The sequence below is a fragment of the Aegilops tauschii genome, chromosome 3 (assembly GCF_002575655.3).
Source record: "Aegilops tauschii subsp. strangulata cultivar AL8/78 chromosome 3, Aet v6.0, whole genome shotgun sequence".
Classification (NCBI taxonomy): Eukaryota; Viridiplantae; Streptophyta; class Magnoliopsida; order Poales; family Poaceae; genus Aegilops; species Aegilops tauschii.
The window spans coordinates 593,930,674-593,951,892 of NC_053037.3; positions in this window are offsets into that span (position 1 = coordinate 593,930,674).

Consider the following 21,219-nt stretch of genomic DNA (forward strand, 5'->3'; position numbering starts at 1 on the left):
CGCGCTTCGACTCCAAATCACGTTAGAAGGAGCTCTATCACTGCCCAGCGGCTGCGCGCCATTTTCGCCAGCACTTCGGCGGGCATGCTGGACTCCTTCGTCCTGCAGACGATGCACATGACTCTTCCCACGACGAAGTCCGGGGTCTCTAGCGTGGTGGCGCTGCTTGTCGCGCGCACCCTGGGAAGAGCGCGCTGTGGGCGCCGGCGTGGGCGTCTTGGAGGTTGTTGCGCCGCTCGTGGGTGGCACAACGACACTCCTGGAGGGCCCCGCGCCGCCTGCGTGGGGCCAAACTCCGTCTTTGGATTTGGCGGTGTGCGGCTCATCGCTTAGCGCACGAACGACGCCGCTCGCCAGGCTCTGACTGCCAGAGCGATGCTGGTGCTCGCGGACTGCGGCCCGGGACTTGTCCGCGACCGGCCCGCTGCTCGCCCGCACTGGCACGGGCCGTACGGCTCCCGACGAGCCGATCGCCGTGATCGTCTTCTTCTTGGGAGCCATGGCGATGAAGAACTGCTAGGCTAACTAATAGACCAGATTCTCACAATTGCGCCCCCTACCTGGCGCGCCAAAGATGTTGGTGGGAACGACACCTATGGGATTACTGGAATCCCTTCTACGGTCGGCGGGCGTGGGGTTCTGAGGAGAGCAGGTCCAGGAGCTAGCACAAGGATCGTTTACCCAGGTTCGGGCCGCGAGGATGCGTAAAACCCTAGTCCTGCTTTGGTGGATGTATTGAGTGTTCTTGAGCTTCTGAACTAGCTACGGTGGCTGCGTAGTTCGAAAAAGCCGAATCCCTCTCCAGTACGCCATGGGCGTCCTTTTATAGTCGAAAGGGGCTGCCACAGTGGCACACATGAGGTGGAAAGGTATACAGTGCTGCGAGCTTATCGCCCGTGTTACAGGACAAGACGCATTTAATGCATCGCTTAGGTGTCCCTTAGCTTTATCGGGGACGGGAACGGGGACCTTCCCGTCCGTCGCCGCCTCGCCTTGCTTCGACACGCGCCCAGGCCAGCGATGCATGCGGCGCCATCTAGGCAGGCAGGCAGCTGAGGTGGCGCGGTGGTAGGGTCTTCACGAAGATCTGCATGCCACCACGCAGGTGCTTGCTGAGTTGGCGTAGAGGCCGCCCGTCGCCACGCAGGTGCCTGCCCAGCTGGTTGAGCTAGCAGCTGCTTGGGGACGGCGGTGGAGTCTTGGTCGACGTGGGCCTGGCTGTGGCCCCGCTGACGCCCTCGGCAAGGGCCTTGCCGGGGGCCCGGCAAGGGTCTTGCCGTGGCGTTGCGGTCGTCCCCGGCAAGGCGCTTGCCGGGGGTCTTATGGATCTCCTCGGCAAGGATCCCGCCGAAGGTCGCCGTCTTCTGGTTCTCATCTGATCTCATATATCTATGGTCTTGACAAAGATCTGCATGCCACCACGGAGGTGCCTCCCAGGCCCTGGTCCTAACGTAGTTGTTGACGGCGTTCGAAACCTTTGGGCTCAAGGGTGGCTCGTTCTGTTGGTGTTGGGCAAGTCGCCCCAGCAAGGCTCTTGCCGGGGCCGCGGGGGCCGCCCTGGCAAGAGTCCTGCCGGGGGAGGTCCACCTCACCCTCTCGCTTTTTAGTATTTCTGGTCTTGGCGTCGCCTTGACCGTCTTGTGCTTCGACTTCTCTCCGGCTTCCCTCCTTTGCCCTGCTACGTGCGGCCGTGGCGCGCGGCTCTGATTGCCCGTGCACAAGTAAAGGGGTCAAAAGGAGAGCCCCTACTTTTGTACACCGACAGTCTGATAAGACGAAAACATGGAAATATCACCGCATACATGCACATTAGCACCCGTGTAAATCAACCAATCAGGAGAATGACATACTGAAAGAATAGTGGGAAATATACCATACCCAGCATCCTTCATGTGAGTGTCTCTAATGACAACATTAGCAGTCTTGCCGCCTTTCCCAGGATGACGCTTGTCATAGCGATCAGGGCAACTAGGAGCCCAATGATCAGGATCCCCACACACATGACAAACACCTTTCTTCTTGTCATTCTTCTTCTTGAAGTTCGTGTGTTGCACATCCTTGTTCTTCCCATCAAACTTTGCTTTACCAGCAAACTTGCCCTTGTTCTTGAACTTGTGGGGCTAGAAGTTCTTCTTCTGTACCAGATTGGCACTAGATCCTCACTCATTACCTCGAGCACGTGTGTCCTTTGCTCTCGCCTTTTCTTCAACATCAAGAGTGCCAATGAGATCCGGGACGGAAAACTCCTGTCTCTTATGCTTCAGTAAGGTAGCAAAGTTCCTCCACGATGGAGGAAGCTTAGTGATGATACCTCCGGCAACAAACTTGTCCGGTAGCATACAACTGAAGTGATCAAGTTCTCTAGCAAATGACTGTATCTCATGAGCTTGCTCAACCACGGAGCGCTCTTTAGTCATCCTGTAATCATAGAATTTCTCCATGATGTACAGCTCAGTGCCAGCATCCGAGACCCCAAACTTGGCCTCGAGTGCATCCCACATATCTTTTCCATTATCAATTGATGCATAAGCATCAACTATGTTCTCACCAAGAACACTCAAGAGAGCAGCCTTAAACAGAGTATCCATTTTCTGAAAAGCTTGTGCCTGTTGAGCATCAAGCTCTCCTTCAGGTTTGCCAAGAGTGGCGTCATCGCAACTCATGGTTTGAAACCATAAGACTTCTCTCACGCGCCACCTCTTATAGTGGATACCCTCAAACATAGGAGGTCTCATGGAAGCAGCAAAACCACTCGGGGTAAATTGCCTATAATAAGGTTTTTGGATTGTTGGAAATATGAGCAATTTACCGAATGATTTTATTGACAGAAATACTAGATAAAGCATGACTAATATAGCAGAGATAAAACAAGTCATGCAATTCCACAGAGATAAGGTGAATAGCATCTGTATATATGAACTAGAACCGATCATATCTAGAACAGACACTAGAGCAAGAAGTTGTGACAGAACCTCTAACAGAAAGAGTATGAGAACGTACGGAACGGGAGCAAATGCACCGATCTTGGGGTCAGTGTCCTCGCCAGCCATGTCGTCGAGGAGGTTGTCGACGTTGGGGAAGAAGTCGTCGTCGGGGAAGTAGTCGTCGGAGTGTGGGGCGTCCGTGACGAAGAAGTCAGTAGTCGCGCTGAGCGCTCCCCAAAAACCTTATCACCCTTCTCCCGTACATGACTCAAAAGGTGCGGTTTCGGAGGCCTACTGTCCCGACCTGTGGCGCACGCCGCAAGTCGGGATGGGGAAGAATGTAGCAGCAACACAGTGCTCAGGAACTTGTGGCGAGAGGAAGAAGAGGTACTGGTGCGTCTCTCTGAGAGGAGCGACCTCCCTTTTATAGGCGCAAGAGAAGGAGGCGAGAGGCTGCGTCGGGAGCTGAAGAGAACGAGGGAGATGAAACGAACAGGCAGCAGGCGAAGAGGTGCGCCGTTCGTATTCAATCTCCACTACAGCGAAAATGTTTCAGCTTTCGCGTGACCTTTCGTATACCCGTCGTGCGTGGAAAAAATTAGACACCAGCTCGGCTCATTCCCGCAACCCGTGGCGCGTCGTGGCGAGGCGGGCGGCGGAGGAGGAGCGCACGTGGATGTCCCTCTTGTTCTCATCCTCATACATGTGGAGAAAGAGCCTCCCTTATAAAGAGGTCCAACTCCCTCTAAACTAGCAATGTGGGACTAAACTTTAGTTCCACCTCTTGCCTTGCACGAATGGGCTGCTTGGGCCTCTAGGATTTATTAGGAATTTCTGAAACTGCTAATGGGCTAGGCCCAAAATAGACAAAATTCCAGCAGATTATGGTGGAGGGGGGCACCGCACATGGCTGGAAACTATCAACTTGTGTGTTCTAGGGTGCCCCCTGCCCCCGTATATAAAGGAGCAAGGGGGAGGCTGGCCGGCCCTTGGGGCGCGCCAGGAGAGGAGGAGTCCTCCTCCTAGTAGGAGTAGGACTCCCCTTCCCTACTCCTACTAGGAGGGGGAAAGGAAGGAGGAGAGGGAGAAGGAAAGGGGGCGCCGCCCCCCCTTCCCTAGTCCAATTCGGACCAGAGGGGGAGGGGGCACGCGGCCTGCCCTGGCCGGCCCTCTCTCTCTCCACTAAGGCCCATGTGGCCCATTAGTTCTCCTGGGGGGGTTTCAGTAACCCTCCGGCACTCCGGTTTTCTCCGAAATCACCTGGAACACTTCCGGTATCTGAATATAGCCGTCCAATATATCAATCTTTATGTATCGACCATTCGAGACTCCTCATCATGTCCATGATCACATCCGGGACTCCGAACTATCTTCGGTACATCAAAACACATAAACTCATAATACCGATCGTCACCAAACGTTAAGCATGCGGACCCTATGGGTTCGAGAACTATGTAGACATGACCGAGACACGTCTCCGGTCAATAACAAATAGCGGAACCTAGATGTTCATATTGGCTCCCACATATTCTACGAAGATCTTTATCGTTCAAAACGCATAACAACATACGTTGTTCCCTTTGTCATCAGTATGTTACTTGCCCGAGATTCGATCGTTGGTATCTCAATCCCTAGTTCAATCTCGTTACCGGCAAGTCTCTTTACTCGTTCTGTAATGCATCATCCTGCAACTAACTCATTAGTTACATTGCTTTCAAGGCTTATAGTGATGTGCATTACCGAGAGGGCCCAGAGATACCTCTCCGACAATCGAAGTGACAAATCCTAATCTCGATCTATGCCAACTCAACAAGTACCATCGGAGACACCTGTAGAGCACCTTTATAATCACCCAGTTACATTGTGACGTTTGGTAGCACACAAAGTGTTCCTCCGGTATTCGGGAGTTGCATAATCTCATAGTCATAGGAACATGTATAAGTCATGAAGAAAGCAATAGCAATATACTAAACGATCAAGTGCTAAGCTAACAGAATGGGTGAAGTCAATCACATCATTCTGTAATGATGTGATCCCGTTAATCAAATGAGAACTCATGTCTATGGCTAGGAAACTTAACCATCTTTGATTCAACAAGCTAGTCAAGTAGAGGCATACTAGTGACACTCTGTTTGTCTATGTATTCACACATGTACTACGTTTCCGGTTAATACAATTCTACCATGAATAATAAACATTTATCATGATATAAGGAAATATAAATAACAACTTTATTATTGCCTCTAGGGCATATTTCCTTCAGTCTCCCACTTGCACTAGAGTCAATAATCTAGATTACACAGTAATGATTGTAACACCCATGGAGTCTTGGTGCTGATCATGTTTTGCTCGTGAGAGAGGCTTAGTCAATGGGTCTGTAACATTCAGATTCGTATGTATCTTGCAAATCTCTAGGTCTCCCTCCTTGACTTGATCGCAAATGGAATTGAAGTGTCTCTTGATGTGCTTGGTTCTCTTGTGAAATCTAGATTCCTTTGCCAAGGCAATTGCACCAGTATTGTCACAAAAGATTTTCATTGGACCCGATGCACTAGGTATGACACCTAGATCGGATATGAACTCCTTCATCCAGACTCCTTCATTTGCTGCTTCTGAAGCAGCTATGTACTCCGCTTCACACATAGATCCCGCCACGACGCTTTGCTTAGAACTGCAACAACTGACAACTCCACCATTCAATATAAACACGTATCCGGTTTGTGACTTAGAGTCATCCAGATCAGTGTCAAAGCTTGCATCGACGTAACCATTTACGACGAGCTCTTTGTCACCTCCATAAACGAGAAACATATCCTTAGTCCTTTTCAGGTATTTCAGGATGTTCTTGACCGCTGTCCAGTGATCAACTCCTGGATTACTTTGGTACCTCCCTGCTAAACTGATAGCAAGGCACACATCAGGTCTGGCACACAACATTGCATACATGATAGAGCCTATGGCTGAAGCATAGGGAACACCTTTCATTTTCTCTCTATCTTCTACAGTGGTCGGGCATTGAGTCTGACTCAACTTCACACCTTGTAACACAGGCAAGAACCCTTTCTTTGCTTGATCCATTTTAAACTTCTTCAAAACATTATCAAGGTATGTGCTTTGTGAAAGTCCAATTGAGCGTCTTGATCTATCTCTATAGATCTTGATGCCCAATATATAAGCAGCTTCACCGAGGTCTTTCATTGAAAAACTCTTGTTCAAGTATCCTTTTATGCTATCCAGAAATTCTATATCATTTCCAATCAACAATATGTCATCCAAATATAATATTAGAAATGCTACAGAGCTCCCACTCACTTTCTTGTAAATACATGCTTCTCCAAAAGTCTGTATAAAACCATATGCTTTGATCACACTATCAAAACGTTTATTCCAACTCCGAGATGCTTGCAGCAGTCCATAAATGGATCGCTGGAGCTTGCACACTTTGTTAGCATCCTTTGGATCGATAAAACCTTCAGGTAGCATCATATACAACTCTTCTTCCAGAAATCCATTCAGGAATGCAGTCTTTACATCCATTTGCCAAATTTCATAATCATAAAATGCAGCAATTGATAACATGATTCGGACGGACTTAAGCATCGCTACGGGTGAGCAGGTCTCATCGTAGTCAACTCCTTGAACTTGTCGAAAACCTTTCGCAAAAAGTCGAGCTTTGTAGATAGTAACATTACTGTCAGCGTTAGTCTTCTTCTTGAAGATCCATTCATTCTCGATGGCTTGCCGATCAACGGGCAAGTCAACCGAAGTCCACACTTTGTTCTCATACATGGATCCCATCTCAGATTTCATGGCCTCAAGCCATTTTGCGGAATCTGGGCTCATCATCGCTTCCTCATAGTTCGTAGGTTCGTCATGGTCAAGTAACATGACCTCCAGAACAGGATTACCATACCACTCTGGTGCGGATCTTACTCTGGTTGACCTACGAGGTTCGGAAGTAACTTGATCTGAAGTTACATGATCATCATCATTAGCTTCCTCACTAATTGGTGTAGGACTCACAGGAACAGATTTCTGTGATGAACTACTTTCCAATAAGGGAGCAGGTACAATTACCTCATAAAGTTCTACTTTGCTCCCACTCACATCTTTCGAGAGAAACTCCTTCTCTAGAAAGGATCCATTCTTAGCAATGAATGTCTTGCCTTCGGATCTGTGATAGAAGGTGTACCCAACAGTTTCCTTTGGGTATCCTATGAAGACACATTTCTCCGATTTGGGTTCGAGCTTATGAGGTTGAAGCTTTTTCACATAAGCATCGCAGCCCCAAACTTTAAGAAACAAAAACTTTGGTTTCTTGCCAAACCACAGTTCATAAGGTGTCGTCTCAACGGATTTACATGGTGACCTATTTAATGTGAATACAGCTGTCTCTAAAGCATAACCCCAAAACGATAGCGGTAAATCAATAAGAGACATCATAGATCGCACCATGTCTAGTAAAGTACGATTATGACATTCGGACACACCATTACGCTGTTGTGTTTCGGGTGGAGTGAGTTGCGAAACTATTCCGTATTGTTTCAAATGAAGACCAAACTCGTAACTAAAATATTCTCCTCCACGATCAGATCGTAGAAACTTTATTTTCTTGTTACGATGATTTTCCACTTCACTCTGAAATTCTTTGAACTTTTCAAATGTTTTAGACTTATGTTTCATCAAGTAGATATACCCATATCTGCTCAAATCATCTGTGAAGGTGAGAAAATAATGATACCCGCCATGAGCCTCAACATTCATCGGACCACATACATCAGTATGTATGATTTCCAACAAATCTGTTGCTCGCTCCATTGTTCCGGAGAACGGAGTTTTAGTCATCTTGCCCATGAGGCATGGTTCGCAAGTACCAAGTGATTCATAATCAAGTGATTCCAAAAGTCCATCAGAATGGAGTTTCTTCATGCGCTTTACATCAATATGACCCAAACTGCAGTGCCACAAATAATTTGCACTATCATTATCAACTCTGCATCTTTTGGCTTCAATATTATGAATATGTTTATCACTACTACTGAGATTCAATAAAAATAGACCACTCTTAAAGGGTGCATGACCGTAAAAGATATTACTCATATAAATAGAACAACCATTACTCTCTGATTTAAATGAATAACAGTCTCGCATCAAACAAGATCCAGATATAATGTTCATGCTTAACGCTGGCACCAAATAACAATTATTCAGGTCTAAAACTAATCCCGAAGGTAGATGTAGAGGTAGCATGCCGACCGCGATCACATCGACTTTGGGACCATTTCCCACGCGCATCGTCACCTCGTCCTTAGCCAATCTTCGCTTAATCCGTAGTCCCTGTTTCGAGTTGCAAATATTAGCAACAGAACTAGTATCAACTACCCAGGTGCTACTACGAGCATTAGTAAGGTACACGTCAATAACATGTATATCACATATACCTTTGTTCACCTTGCCATCCTTGTTATCCGCCAAATACTTGGGGCAGTTCCGCTTCCAGTGACCAGTCCCTTTGCAGTAGAAGCACTCAGTCTCAGGCTTAGGTCCAGACTTGGGCTTCTTCACTTGAGCAACAACTTGCTTGCCGTTCTTTTTGAAGTTCCCCTTCTTCCCTTTACCATTTTTCTTGAAACTGGTGGTCTTGTTGACCATCAACACTTGATGCTCCTTCTTGATTTCTACCTCCGCAGCCTTTAGCATTGCGAAGAGCTCGGGAGTTGTCTTATCCATCCCTTGCATGTTATAGTTCATCACGAAGCTCTTGTAGCTTGGTGGCAGTGATTGAAGAATTCTGTCAATGACACTATCATCAGGAAGATTAACTCCCAGTTGAATCAAGTGATTGTTATACCCAGACATTTTGATTATATGCTCACTGACAGAACTATTCTCCTCCATCTTGCAGCTGTAGAACTTATTGGAGACTTCATATCTCTCAATCCGAGCATTTGCTTGAAATATTAACTTCAACTCCTGGAACATCTCATATGCTCCATGACGTTCAAAACGTTGTTGAAGTCCCGGTTCTAAGCCGTAAAGCATGGTACACTGAACTATCGAGCAGTCATCAGTTTTGCTCTGCCAGACGTTCATAACATCTGGCGTTGCTCCTGCAGCGGGTTTGGCACCTAGCGGTGCTTCCAGGACGTTATTCTTCTGTGCAGCAATGAGGATAATCCTCAAGTTACAGACCCAGTCCGTGTAGTTGCTGCCATCATCTTTCAACTTAGCTTTCTCTAGGAACGCATTAAAATTCAACGGAACAACAACACGGGCCATCTATCTACAACAACATAGACATGCAAAATACTATCAGGTACTAAGTTCATGATAAATTAAAGTTCAATTAATCATATTACTAAAGAACTCCCACTTAGATAGACATCCCTCTAATCATCTAAGTGATCATGTGATCCATATCAACTAAACCATGTCTAATCATCACGTGAGATGGAGTAGTTTTCAATGGTGAACATCACTATGGTTATCATATCTACTATATGATTCACGCTCGACCTTTCGGTCTCAGTGTTTCGAGGCCATATCTGCATATGTAGGCTCGTCAAGTTTAACCCGAGTATTCTGCGTGTGCAAAACTGGCTTGCACCCGTTGTATGTGAACGTAGAGCTTATCACACCCGATCATCACGTGGTGTCTCAGCACGACAAACTATCGCAATGGTGCATACTCAGGGAGAACACTTGTACCTTGAAATTTAGTGAGAGATCATCTTATAATGCTACCGTCGAGCTAAGCAAAATAAGATGCATAAAGGATAAACATCACATGCAATCAATATAAGTGATATGATATGGCCATCATCATCTTGTGCCTTTGATCTCTATCTCCAAAGCACCGTCATGATCACCATCGTCACCGGTGCGACACCTTGATCTCCATCGTAGCATCGTTGTCGTCTCGCCAACTATTGCTTCTATGACTATCGCTACCGCTTAGTGATAAAGTAAAGAAATTACATGGCGTTTGCATTTCATACAATAAAGCGACAACCATATGGCTCCTGCCAGTTGTCGATAACTCCATTACAAAACATGATCATCTCATACAATAAAATTTAGCATCATGTCTTGACCATATCACATCACAACATGCCCTGCAAAAACAAGTTAGACGTCCTCTACTTTGTTTTTGCAAGTTTTACGTGGCTGATACGGGCTGAGCAAGAACCGTTCTTACCTACGCATCAAAACCACAATGATTTTTCGTCAAGTATGTGCCATTTTAACCTTCAACAAGGACCGGGCGTAGCCACACTCGATTCAACTAAAGTTGAAGAAACTGACACCCGCCAGCCACCTGTGTGCGAAGCACGTCGGTAGAACCAGTCTCGCGTGAGCGTACGCGTAATGTCGGTCCGGGCCGCTTCATCCAACAATACAACCGAATCAAAGTATGACATGCTGGTAAGCAGTATGACTATTATCGCCCACAACCCACTTGTGTTCTACTCGTGCATATAACATCTACGCATAAACCTGGCTCGGATGCCACAGTTGGGGAACATAGTAATTTCAAAAAAATTCCTACGCACACGCAAGATCATGGTGATGCATAGCAACAAGAGGGAAAGTGTTGTCCACGTACCCTCGTAGACCGTAAGTGGAAGCGTTATGAAAACGCGGTTGATGTAGTCGTATGTCTTCACGATCGACCGATCTTAGTTCCGAAAGTACGACACCTCCGCGATCTGCACACGTTTGGCTCGGTGACGTCCCACGAACTAACGATCCAGCAGAGTGTCAAGGGAGAGCTTCGTCAGCACAACGACGTGATGACGGTGATGATGAAGCTACCGGCGCAGGGCTTCGCCTAAGCACTACGACGATACGACCGACGTGGATTATGGTGGAGGGGGGCACCGCACACGGCTGGAGACAATCAACTTGTGTGTTCTAGGGTGCCCCTGCCCCCTTATATAAAGGAGCAAGGGGGAGGCCGGTCGGCCGTTGGGGCGCGCCAGGAGAGGAGGAGTCCTGCTCCTAGTAGGAGTAGGACCCCCCTTTCCTACTCCTACTAGGAGGGGGAAAGGAAGGAGGAGAGGGTGAAGGAAAGGGGGGCGCCGCCCCCCTTCCCTAGTCCAATTCGTACCAGAGGGGGAGGGGGCGCGTGGCCTGCCCTGATCGGCCCTCTCTCTCTCCACTAAGGCCCATGTGGCCCATTAGTTCTCCCGGGGGGGGGGGGGGTGTTCCGGTAACCCTCCGGCACTTCGGTTTTCTCCGAAATCACCTGGAACACTTCTGGTGTCCGAATATATCCGTCCAATATATCAATCTTTATGTCTCGACCATTTCGAGACTCCTCGTCATGTCCGTGATCACAGCCGGGACTCCGAACTATCTTCGGTACATCAAAACACATAAACTCATAATACCGATCGTCACGGAATGTTAAGCGTGCGGACCCTACGGGTTCGAGAACTATGTAGACATGACCGAGACACGTCTCCGGTAAATAACCAATAGCGGAACCTGGATGTTCATATTGGCTCCAACATATTCTACGAAGATCTTTATCGGTCAAACCGCATAACAACATACGTTGTTCCCTTTGTCATCGGTATGTTTCTTGCCCGAGATTCGATCGTCGGTATCTCAATACCTAGTTCAATCTGGTTACCGGCAAGTCTCTTTAGTCGTTCCATAATGCATCATCCCGCAACTAACTCATTAGTCACATTGCTTGCAAGGCTTATAGTGATGTGCATTACCGAGAGGCCCCAGAGATACCTCTCTGACAATCGGAGTGACAAATCCTAATCTCGATCTATGCCAACTCAACAAGTACCATCGGAGACACCTGTAGAGCACCTATATAATCACCCAGTTATGTTGTGACGTTTGGTAGCACACAGAGTGTTCCTCCGGTATTCGGGAGTTGCATAATCTCATAGTCATAGGAACATGTATAAGTCATGAAGAAAGCAATAGCAATATACTAAACGATCAAGTGCTAAGCTAACGGAATGGGTCAAGTCAATCACATCATTCTCTAATGATGTGATCCCGTTAATCAAATGAGAACTCATGTCTATGGCTAGGAAACTTAACCATCTTTGATTCAACGAGCTAGTCAAGTAGGGGCATACTAGTGACACTCTGTTTGTCTATGTATTCACACATGTACTAAGTTTCCGGTTAATACAATTCTAGCATGAATAATAAACATTTATCATGATATAAGAAAATATAAATAACAACTTTATTTTTGCCTCTAGGGCATATTTCCTTCAATCTGCAGGTGCGGCAGGGTTCATGGCTAGATCTGGTAGGTGTGAGCGCCCGGCCGGCCGGCAGTCATGCGGGCTCGGTCGAAGCTGCGCGCTGATGCTAGGGTGCAACAAGGTGGCAGTCAGTAGTGAGGTGCTCTGTCGCTAGTGTTGGACCATGTGATGACCACTCTGTCCTGTGACGACAGTCTCGTGGCGAATTGCGATGGCCACTGAAAGATCTTTGTGGGGATACGCTCTCCAAAACCGGTGGTTACCTTCATTGGTGAGTTGCAATTACAACGGCTTAACACAAAGGGTACGGTTGTGCAGCGGCGTCGGTCAGGTTTCTAGCCCAGCAAATGAAGTTGCTACGATCGTGGAAAAGTTGTGCCGACAACACATGATTGACTCCGATGGTGGTGCTTTCCAAGTACCCATCTTGAGCTTTGGGGTGAAAACCTAGGTCTGCCAGTGTTGGTCATACCTCGCTATGAAGATGTTTTTATGTCGTTACCTTGTTGTAGGAATTGCTCGAAAGGTTTCTTCAGGGTGGAAACCTAGACTCTGGACTCTTTGGTGGTTGGATCCGGTGATGGCGACGCTTGGGCGTCGTTCCCTTCATGAAGGTGTTGCTGTTGAAGAACATCATTGTCCATGTGGTGTTATGGGATGATTGGTGCGGATATGGTCATGGCTGTAGTTTGTCGATTGTCGATTTGATTGCTTCATGGATTTCCCCCTTTTCTTGCTTAACATAGCTTTGGTCTTATATGACTTTGCTATTTTGCTGGTCGTTTTTTGCGTGTGTGCGTTGGTGTTGGCTGTGTGCATTGTACCTATGCAAAGGACGCATGTGTACTCATTGTGGTTGTATCCACTTGATGCTTCATTTTAAGTAATAAAATTCAGCCTTTATCGAAAAAGTGGACCCGAGAGAAATTTAATTAAACACTTGGGGCTGGTGTTCCCCTTTGAATAATCGAGTCAAAATCACATACATAAAGCATGCACAAGGTAATTACTTTTGGATCTGGGTGTTAAGTGACTTCTTAAATAGAAGATACACTCATAACTGAAAGGAAAAATAAAAAATCTACATGTGTAGATAATAGGATACAATACACATGAACATATTTTTAATGGTTTTGTTTATGAGTTGCATGAAACACAAGTTAAGCCATTTGTAATAATGCTACTATTATTTGTTATCTTATGATAAAGGTAATCATATGATCTTTCTCCTATGCATGCTCCTGGGTGTTTTGTGTGGCATAGAAATTTTATTTTGCAAGCATTGCATGTCACGTAGCCCAACATTGGTATCAGATCCTTCATTGCTAACTTTTGATTTGGTTTACATGCATATATGATAGCGGGAGGTAGGAGATGTGATCTAATGTTGTTCTTGACGGTCGATCTATGTGATAGATTGGCGTTGTGTCAGCTCGATGTGATTGGCTGCACTCAGGGAAAGATACGTCTCAAACCTATCTACTTTTCAAAAACACTTTTGCTATTGTTTTACCCTCTAGTTTGCATAATTTGGATACTAACTAACTGTACTAATGCTTTTTCTGCAAAATTCCCATGTTGTTGTTTAGAAGTCTCCGAAAAATCAAATAAAAACTACGGCCGATGTTTTCAAGGTAAAGGAGCCATGGATCCAGAAGATGGGGTTCGAGGGTGACCAAGGCCACCACATGACCCAGGCTTGCTCCCCTCTCCGCATGGGTGCGAGCTAGGGAAGCATGGTCTCCCTGGCGCATGCCTCCCTATGCCCTTCGGCATGAATATTGCATCTGTCCTGAACCATAATAAATTGGATTTTCCCGCGGGAAGGAGCTGCCACTGATACGTCTCCAACGTATCTATAATTTTTGATTGTTCCATGCTGTTTTATTATCAATCTTGGATGTTTTATAATCATTTTATAGTCATTTAATATCTTTTTTGGTACTAACCTATTGCCATAGTGCCAAGTGCGAGTTGCTGTTTTTTGCATGTTTTTTACATCGCAGGAAACCAATATCAAATGGAGTCCAAATGCCACGAAACTCCACGATGATTTTTATGAGCCAGAAGGAAGGCAATGGGCCCTGGTTGCACCTGGGGGGTGCCCCGAGGGGGGCACAATCCACCAGGGCGCGCCAGGAGGCCCAGGCGCGCCCTGGCGGGATGTGCCCACCTCGGGTGCCCCCCGACCGCCTCTTTGCTCTATAAATACTCAAATATTCTAGAAACCCTAGTACGGGTGACGAAATATTCATCCAGCCACCGTAGAGTCCAGAACCACCAGATCCAAATATAGACACCATCATGGAGGGGTTCACCACCTCCATTGGTGCCTCTCTGATGATGCGTGAGTAGTTCCTTGTAGACCATCGGGTCCGTAGTTAGTAGGTAGATGGCTTTCTCTCTCTCTCGCTGAATTCTCAATACAATGGTCTCTTCGAGATCCATATGATGTAACTCTTTTGCGGTGTGTTTGTTGGGATCTGATGAACTTCGAGTTTATGATCAGTCATATCTTTTTATATCCATGAAAGTTATTTGAGTTTCTTTGATCTCTTATATGCATGATCTCTTATAGCCTCGTATTTCTTCTCCGATATTTGGGTTTTGTTTGGCCAACCTGATCTATTTATCTTGCAATGGAAAGAGGTGCCCGGTAGTGGGTTCAATCTTCCGGTGCTCAATCCCAGTGACAGAAAGGGAAACAACACGTATGTATCGTTGCTACTAAGGATAAAAAATCGAGATCGATATCCACCGCCATATGATAAATGGATCTTGTCTACATCATGTCATCATTATTATTGCATTACTCCGTTTTTACATGAACTTAATACACTAGATGCATGCTGGATAGCGGTCGATGTGTGGAGTAATAGTAGTAGATGCAGGCAGGAGTCGGTCTACTAATCTTGGACGTGATGCCTATGTAATGATCATTTCCTGGATATCGTCATAATTATTTGAAGTTCTATCAATTGCCCAACAGTAATTTGTTTACCCACAGTTTGCTTTTTTTCTCGAGAGAAGCCACTAGTGAAACCTATGGCCCCCGGGTCTTCTTCCTCATATATTTGCCTTGCGATGTAGTTTTCCTTTGCATTTTTATTCAGATCTATTAAACCAAAAATACAAAAATATTTTGCTTCACTTTATTTTATTTGTGATCTACTTATTCAATCTATTACAACTTTCTGCCGTCATCACACAATTTCTGGCGCCGTACCCCGGAAGGGATTGACAACCCCTTTAACTCGTCGGGTTGCGAGGTGTCATTGTTGTTTGTGTGCAGGTGCTGTTTACGTTGTGTTTCTTGGTTCTTCTACTGGTTCGATACGTTGGTTTCATAACTGAGGGAAAAAACTACCGTCGCTGTGCTACATCATCCCTCCCTCTCAGGGGAAATACCGACGTAGTCCCAGCTGCCATCAAGGAGAATTTCTGGCGCCGTTGCCAGGGAGGATCTTCAACATAACCAGGTTCCTAATCACAAATCTCATCTCCTTGCAATTTACATTATTTTCCATTTGCCTCTCGTTTTGCTCTTCCCCACTTCACAAAAATTTGCCGTTTTATTCGCTTCTCTTTTTCCGTTTGCCGTTTTCTTGCCGGATCTGTTTTTCAGTGCAGTCTTGTTGTGTAGTCATCATGACTCAAGAGAACACCAAGTTATGTGATTTCTGAAGTACCAACAACAATGATTTTATTGGCACTCCGGTTACTCCTCCGCCACTAGTGCGGAGACTTGTGATATTAATACGGCTTTGCTGAATCTTGTTATGAAAGACCAATTTTCCGGTACTCCTAATGAGGATTCCGCGTCCCATCTTAATAACTTCGTGGAATTATGCGATATGCAAAAGAAAAAATATGTGGACAATGATGTGGGCAAGATGAAATTATTTCTGTTCTCTTTGCATGATTCTGCAAAAATTTGGTTCTCTTCTTTGCCTCGTAATAGTATCGATTCTTGGAGCAAGTGCAAAGGTGCTTTTATCACTATGTATTTTCCTCCCGCAAAAATTATTTCCCTTAGAACCCAGATCATGAATTTCAAGCAACTTGAACATGAGCATGTTGCACAATCTTGGGAAAGGATGAAAATGATGCTAAGGAATTGCCCAACTCATGGGTTAAATCTTTGGATGATCATACAATTTTTTTATGCGGGATTGAATTTTCTTTCTCGTAATCTTTTAGATTCCGCCGCGGGTGGTACTTTTATGGAAATTACTTTGGGTGAAGCCACCAAATTGCTTGATAATATCATGGCAAATTATTCACAATGGCATACCGAAAGAGAATCTACTAGTAAAAACGTTAATTCGGTTGAAGGAATTTCTTCTTTGAGTGATAAAGTTGATGCTCTTATGAAATTGGTTGCTAGTAAAATTGCACCTATTGATTTTAAGGATATGCCTTTGTCTACTTTGATTGAGCAAAATAGTGATGCTATTGATGTGAATTTTATCTCTAGAAATAATTTCAACAATAATGCTTATAGAGGTAATTTTAATCCTAGGCCTTTTCCTAGTAATTCCTCTAATAATTATGGTAATTCCTGTGGAAATCAATCTTATAATAGTAATAGCAACACCTCTGATCTTGAGAATAATATTAAAGAATTTATCAACACACAAAAAGTTTTCAACACTTCCATAGAAGAAAAGTTGAATAAGATTGATGATTTGTCTAGAAGTGTTGATAGAATTGCTCATGATGTGGAAAATCTCAATATGAAATTTTTTGTGCCTAAAGTAGATGAATCAATTAAAGCTCTTTATGTTTCTATGGATGAAAGTAAGAAAAGAACTGCTATGCTTAGAGCTAAAAGAATTTTTTTAGAGAAAGCTTTTTCTAGTGATTATTCTTGCAAAGATGATGAAAATCTTAAAATGATTGGTGTTTCTTGTATTGATTCCTTGTTTAGTAAAGTTAAGAATGATGAAAAAGGGACTGGATAAGTGTCAACTTTAGGTACAAGGCGTCCCAATATTTCGGAGGGTGAAAATCTTGTTGAGAAAATTGATGAAAGTGGGTTTGGAGAGGTCAAAACTTTAACTAGTGATGTGCCCACTCTTTTGGATTACAAAGACTTTTATTATGATAGTTTCTCTTTGATTGATTGTATTTCTTTGTTGCAATCCATGATAAATTCACCCCATTCTTATGAACAAAATAAAGCTTTTACTAAACATATTGTTGATGCTACGATGAAAGCTTTGGAAGAAAAAATTGAATTGGAAGTTTCAATCCTAGAAAATTACATGATGAATGGGAACCTACTATCAAAGTCAAGATTAAAAATTATGAGTGTTTTGCTTTATGTGACTTGGATGCTAGTGTTTCTACAAATCCGAAATCTATATGTGATGTGCTTGGTCTTACTAATCTTGAGGAATGTTCCTTGAATTTTGACTTGGCGGATTCTACTATTAAAAAGCCTATGGGAAGAATTAATGATGTTCTTATTCTTGCAAATAGGAATTATGTGCAAATATATTTTATTGTTCTTGATATTGATTGCAGTCCGTCTTGTCCAATTATTCTTGGTAGACCGTTTTTACGCACTATCGGTGCCGTGATTGATATGAAAGAAGGCAATATTAAGTTCCAATTTCCTTTGAGTAAGGGCATGGAACACTTTCATAGAACTAGAATTAAGCCACCTTATGAATCAATCATGAGGGCTTCTTACGGATCTCGAACCAAGGATGACAAAACTTAGATCCTTGCTTTATGCCTAGCTAAGGGCGTAAAACTATAGCGCTTGTTGGGAGGCAACCCAATGAATAAAATTTATTTTTGCTTTTTGCTTTCTGTTCATGAGTGTTTACACAATTATGCTACTGTTATGATTGTGTTTTTTATGTTTTAATTAGTGTTTGTGCCAAGTAGAACCAATAGGACCCCCTTGGGTGATAGTTGTTTGATCTTGCTGAAAAAGACAGAAACTTTGTGCTCACGAAAATAATTGTTAAAATTCACCCGAACGCGATAAAATGCTAATTCTTTTTGAAGAAGATCAATACACAAATTATCCAGGTTGTCCTAGTGTTTCAGAATTTATGGAGTTCAATAAGTATTCGAACAAATCAGATTGCTACAGACTGTTCTGTTTTGACAGATTCTGTTTTCTTTGTGTTATGTGCTTATTTTGATGGCTCTATGGATTTCTTTGATGAGTTTTTGCCATAGAAAAGTTGGAATACATTAGATATAATACAAAAACAAAATAAGAATTGGTTTGATACAGCACTTATAGTAGTGGTTTATTTTTCTTACACTAACGGATCTCACGAAGGTTTTGTTGAGTTTTGTGTGATTGAAGTTTTCAAGTTTTGGGTTATCTTACGATGGATGAAGGAAGGATGCAAAAGCCTAAGCTTGGGGATGCCCCGGCATCACAAGCTATTATCCAAGAATGAGAAACCAACTAAGCTTGGGTATGCCCCCGAGTGGCATCCCCGCTTTCTTCCAACAACTATCAGCATTTTACTTGAAAGTATATTTTTATTCGTCACATGATATGTGTTTTGCTTGGAGCATCTTGTATGATATGAGTCTTTCCTTGTTTTATTTTGTGTTTTAAGTCATCAATCCTTTCTGGACACACCTATTTGAGAGAGCCAAAATTATATCATGACTTGTTAGAATTTCTCTCTATGCTTCACTTAAATCTTTTATAAGCTAGGACTTGCTCTAGTGCTTCACTTATATCTTTTTGAGCACGGTGTGCTTTGTTATTTTTGAAGAAATGCTCTCTTGCTTGACATAGATTTATTTGAGAGTTCATAAAATTCTGAAGAAATTCTCTCTTGCTTCACTTAAATTATTTTGAGAGAAAGAAAATTTGTTATGCTCATGATCTTCACTTATATTTGTTTGAGCTTATGAAAAGCAACACATGAAAATTAGTCCCAAAGTGATAGATATCCAAGAAGGATAAAGATAAAGAAAAATATGTCATGAAGATCATTGGACAAAATAAACTTGATTCTTAGTAATAGTTTTGAGATATGATGATGTGATATGTGAGTTATGTTGATGAGTAATTGTGCTCTAGTAGGAATATTGGTGTTAAGGTTTGTTATTCTCTATGCATGCACGAAAGTTAATCATGCAATGAAAATTATATCCTACTTGTGGTGCATTATTCGGTGTTAATTATGCTTAATGCTTTCTTATGAGATTATTCGTTTCTTGGTTGGTCGCTTCCCAATCTTTTGCTAGCCTTCATTTTCCACCAAGTATGATCTCTACTTGTGCATCCAAAATCCTTTAAACCAGTTTTGCCACATGAGTCCACTATATCTACCTATGTGCGGTATTCTTTTGCCGTTCTAAGAAAATTTGCATGTGCCACCTCTAATATTCAAAATAAACATCTCTTTTGTGTGTTTGTTTCGCTCGTGAAACGGTAACGGGTGGCTAATATTTTCCATGCTAGATGTGTTATTCTCAAGATGAGTGTTTATTCACTTGTCATTGCATGAGAGTAAGGCAAAGATCTTAGGGATGCCCAGTCCTGAAATGCAAAAAAAAAATTAATTTACTTTATGTTGTCAAATAATAAATTCCTTGGAAAGTGTTGGTATGGAGGGCACCCGTGGATACGGTTAGCCATGGAAAGTGAAAGTTATGGTGGAAAAAGGAATAAACTTTATTTTCTGTTTGGGAACCGCCTATGGTATATCTAGCATGGAAAGTGTTGGGAACTCTAAGTCGTTTTCGTTGGTGGGATGGATACACCTCCAAAAATGTTTTCATCTCTAATTTTTTTCGCTTTGAGCTCTGGCACCTCTACAAATCCCTACTTCCGGCTGTTAAGGGCCTTTCTTTTACTTTATGCAATTTTTATTTTGAAATTTGAGTCTCCATCTTCTCTCATAAAAAGCACCAACTAGGAGGCAATATGATCGTGCTCAAGTATTGGGTGTAGTTAATATTTGAGTGTGTTTCATGAATGGATCAATGTTTGAGCATGATGGGCTAGGGATAACTTATTTTAGCGTTGATATTTTGAAAGACATGGTTGCTTGTTGATATGCTTGAGTATCTAAATTATCATGTCAAAACTAGACTATTGCATTGAATCACATAAAAGTCCAGATGTCCATACTATAAAGAAAAGAATAGGATATGACATGATGAACAACACTCCACATAAAAAATTCTGTTTTTATCACTTACCTACTCGAGGACGAGTAGGAGTTAAGCTTGGGGATGCTGATATGTCTCCAACGTATCTATAATTTTTGATTGTTCCATGCTGTTTTATTATCAATCTTGGATGTTTTATAATCATTTTATAGTCATTTTATATCATTTTTTGGTACTAACCTATTGACATAGTGCCAAGTGCCAGTTGCTGTTTTTTCCCATGTTTTTTACATCGCATGAAATCAATATCAAACCGAGTCCAAATGCCACGAAACTCCACGATGATTTTTTATGGGCCAGAAGGAAGGCAATGGGCCCTGGTTGCACCTGGGGGGTGCCCCGAGGGGGGCACAACCCACCAGGTCGCGCCCTGGTGGGTTGTGCCCACCTCGGGTGCCCCCCGGACAGCCTCTTTGCTCTATAAATACCCAAATATTCCAGAAACCCTAGTACGGGCGACAAAATATTCATCCAGCCGCTGGAGAGTCCAGAACCACCAGATTCAATCTAGACACCATCATGGAGGGGTTCACCACCTCCATTGGTGCCTCTCCGATGATGCGTGAGTAGTTCCTTGTAGACCTTCGGGTCCGTAGTTAGTAGCTAGATGGCTTTCTCTCTCTCTCTCTCTCTCTCTCTCTCTCTTGCTGAATTCTCAATACAATGGTCTCTTGGAGATCCATATGATGTAACTCTTTTGCGGTGTGTTTGTTGGGATCTGATGAACTTCGAATTTATGATCAGTCATATCTTTTTATATCCATGAAAGTTATTTGAGTTTCTTTGATCTCTTATATGCATGATCTCTTATAGCCTCGTGTATCTTCTCCGATATTTGGGTTTTGTTTGGCCAACTTGATCCATTTATCTTGCAATGGGAAGAGGTGCCC